Source organism: Phalaenopsis equestris, unplaced genomic scaffold (genome assembly GCF_001263595.1).
Source record: "Phalaenopsis equestris unplaced genomic scaffold, ASM126359v1 Scaffold000447, whole genome shotgun sequence".
Classification (NCBI taxonomy): Eukaryota; Viridiplantae; Streptophyta; class Magnoliopsida; order Asparagales; family Orchidaceae; genus Phalaenopsis; species Phalaenopsis equestris.
In genome coordinates this window covers 118,604-122,425 of record NW_018164888.1, presented here as the reverse complement: position 1 = coordinate 122,425, position 3,822 = coordinate 118,604, and positions in this window count along the sequence as shown.

Sequence of the window (3,822 nt, the reverse complement as noted above, 5' to 3'; positions counted from 1 at the left end):
TATTCATGATTCTGATGCAATGTCTATTTTGACATCTTGAATTGCTGCTATTTCTAAAAAGAATGATCAAATTGGAGTGAATTATTCTCAAATACCCCCAATATTAGAGGAAAATTTGCTAGGACAGATAATTGATACTCAATCATCTTATGAAAATTTGAATGTTATAAATAATCAAAATAACAATCCCTATTCTAATTATTATAACCCTGGATGGAAAAATCACCCTAATTTTAGTTGGAATAATTATAACAATTTGGTGAATCCCTCTAAAAATTTAAACAACCGAGAAAATCCTATTTATCGACCTTATTATCCTCCTAGATTTAACTTTAACCCTAACCCACAAGTTAAGGAAAAGAAGTTGATGACGGAAGAAGTAATGTTGAATATGGAAAATCAAATTCAAAATCAAAGGGCTGATATTATAAGTATTGAAAATCAATTAGGACATATTGCTGCTGAACTTAGTAACAGACCTTCAGGAATTTTTCCAAGTACTGTGGAAGTTAATCAAAAAGATCAAAATAAGGAGCAAATTTAAAACTATTCAATTACGAAGTGGAAAAGAAGTTGAAACAAGAATCCAAAGAGAAACTGAAGTTGATGAAGAGAAGGACGAAATGGAAAATGACCACAATGAAAATGAACAAACACAAGTTCCCTTAAAAAAACCATTACCTTTGTTTCCTCAACAACTGAAGCATAAGAACAAAGATAAACAATTTACAAAATTTTTAGAAATCCTTAAGAGGTTAACGATAAACATTCCATTCATTGAAGCTTTGGAACAAATGCCAAGTTATGTGAAATTTATGAAGTTTGGAACAAATGCGATATACTAAATAATTTATGAAGGATATACTAAATAAGAAAATGAAGTTTGCAGATAACGAGACGGTTGCATTCAGTGAAGAGTGTAGTGCTATTTTCATAAAAAACTTCCTGAAAACTTAAAAGTTCATGGTAGTTTTACTATACCTTGTGCTATTGGTGAAAAGTTTTTTGGAAAAGCCTTATGTGATTTAGGAGCGAGTATCAATCTTATGCCTCTATCGATTTTTAAATGCTTAGATTTGGGAGGGATTTCCCCTACTACTGTAAGTCTTCAGTTAGCTGATCGATCAATAACTTATCCAAAAGGAGTTATATAAGATGTATTAGTTAAAGTGGATAAATTTATTTTCCCTGTAGACTTTATAATATTGGAAATGGAGGAAGATAAGGAAATTCATATTATTTTGGGAAAACCATTTCTTACAACGGGGAGAGCTGTAGTAGATGTACAAAAAGGAGAATTAATAATGAGAGTTAATGATCAAAAAGTAACATTTAATATTATAAAAGCTAGAAAATTTCCTGCAATAGAAAAAAATAATGAATGTTTCAGGATGGAAGTTACTGATAATCTGAGTAATGAGAAATTTAAAAGAGTGTAAAGACAAATTAAAGCAAGAGGAATTTAGAGGATGAAATAAAAGAAGAAAATTTAGATTATATTCAGGAAAAATTTAAAACTTTAGATTTGTTGGAAAATGATAATAAAAATCTTATTCCTTCAAGTATTAAAGCAGCTGAACTTGAACTGAAAAATATTACCTGCCCATTTAAAATATGTGTTTTTAGGTGAATCATCTACACTGTCTATTATTGTATCTTCTGAGTTAACTGAAATTCAAGAAAAAAAATTAATAGAGATGTTGAAAAGATATAAAAAGGCTTTTAGATGGACTTTAGCATATATTAAAGGAATTAATCCTTCAATTTGTATGCATAGAATTTTATTAGATGAACAATACAAACCTAAAGCTGATCCGTAGAGGAGATTAAACCCAATAATGAAAGAAATTGTTAAAAAATAAATTTTAAAATGGTTAGATGCTGGAATTATATATCCTATTTCAGACAGTGCTTGAGTGATTTCAATTCACTGTGTTCCAAAGAAAGGAGTGACCGTTGAAGAAAATGATAAAAATGAATTAATTACAATAAGATAAGTTAGTAGTTGGTGAATTTGTATTGACTATAGAAAATCAAACATGGCCACCAGGAATGATCGCTTTCCTTTATTTCTAAATGAAATGTTGGACAGATTGGCTGAGAACAAATATTATTGCTTTTTGGATGGATATACCGGTTATCACCAAATTCTAATTGCTCAAGAGGATCAAGAGAAAATAATATTTACAAGCCCTTATAGAACATTTGCTTTTCGTAGAATGTCTTTTGGACTATGCAATAAACCTGCAACATTTCAAAGATGTATAATGTAAATTTTTTACAATTTTATTGAACATGGAATGAAAGTATTTATGGATAATTTTTCTGTATTTGGAACTTCATTTGAATTATGTTTAAATAATTTAGAAAAGTTTTTGGAAGTATGTGAAAGAATCAACCTAGTACTAAATTGGGAAAAATGTCAATTTATGGTTGCAGAAGGTATTGTACTTGGGCATAAAATTTCTGAAAATGACATGGAAGTAGTTCCTGCAAAAATTCAAGTTTTTGAAAAATTACGACCTCCTACTATCATTAAAGGGGTAAGAAGCTTTCTAGGACATGTTAGTTTCTACATACGTTACATAAATTTTTTTTCGAAAATAACTAATCCATTATGCCAACTTTTAGAAAAAGATACGAAATTTGATTTTAATGAGGAATGCATAAAAGCATTTGAATTATTGAAAGAAAAATTAATCATTGCACCTATAATAGTTCCACCTGACTGGAAAAAACCATTTAAAATAATGTGTGATGCTAGTGATTATGCTATTGGGGATATTTTAGGACAAAGACACAACACGATTTTTAAGGTAATATATTATGCTAGTAAAACTCTAAATGATGCTCAAATCAATTACAATACTACTGAAAGAGAGTTATTAGCTATTGTTTATGCCTTTGATAAATTTAGACCTTACTTAATTGGAACTAAATGTATAGTGCATACAAACAATTCTGTTGTTAAACAGTTAATGCAAAAGAAGGATGATAAACAAAGGTTAATTAGATGGATACTTCTTTTGTAAGAGTTTGATTTTATCATAGTTGATAGAAAGGGAAATGAAAATCAAATAGCTGATTGTTTGTCTAGACTAGAAAAAAAAATATTAACTAATTTTGCAAATGAAATTTTATAAAATTTCTGTGATGAACAATTATAAAGTATTGATGAAATAAATGTACTGTGGTATGCCGATATAGTAAATTATAGTGTAAGTGATATTTTATCTTCTGATATTAAAAATCAAGAATTAAAAAAAATTATTTAAGATTCAAAATTCTATTTTTGAGATGACCCATATTTATAAAAATAGTGTAAAAATCTAATTAGTAGAAGGTGTGTGCCTTATGAAGAAACTCAACAGATAATTGAAAGATGTCATGATTCTGAATTTAAATGATATTTTAGAAGAAATAAAACTACATATAAAATTTTACAAGCTGGATTTTATTGGCCTACTATTTTTAGAGATGTTAATGAATATATTAAAACATGTGATCGATGTCAACGAGTAAGAAATATTTCTAGAAGAAATGAAATGCCTGTAAATTACATATTAGAAGTTGAAATTTTTTATGTATGAGGATTAGATTTATATGGGATCATTTATGCCTTCATTTGGAAATTTATATATATTACTTGTTGTTGATTATATATCTAAACGGATTAAATCTATTGTTGTATCTAGATATGATGCTCAGATTTCTAAATTTTCAATTAAAAATATTTTTACAAGAAATAGAATACCGAGAGTAATCATTACTGATGGAGGATCTCATTTTAGGAATAAGAGAATCAAAAAATTGATCGAGAAA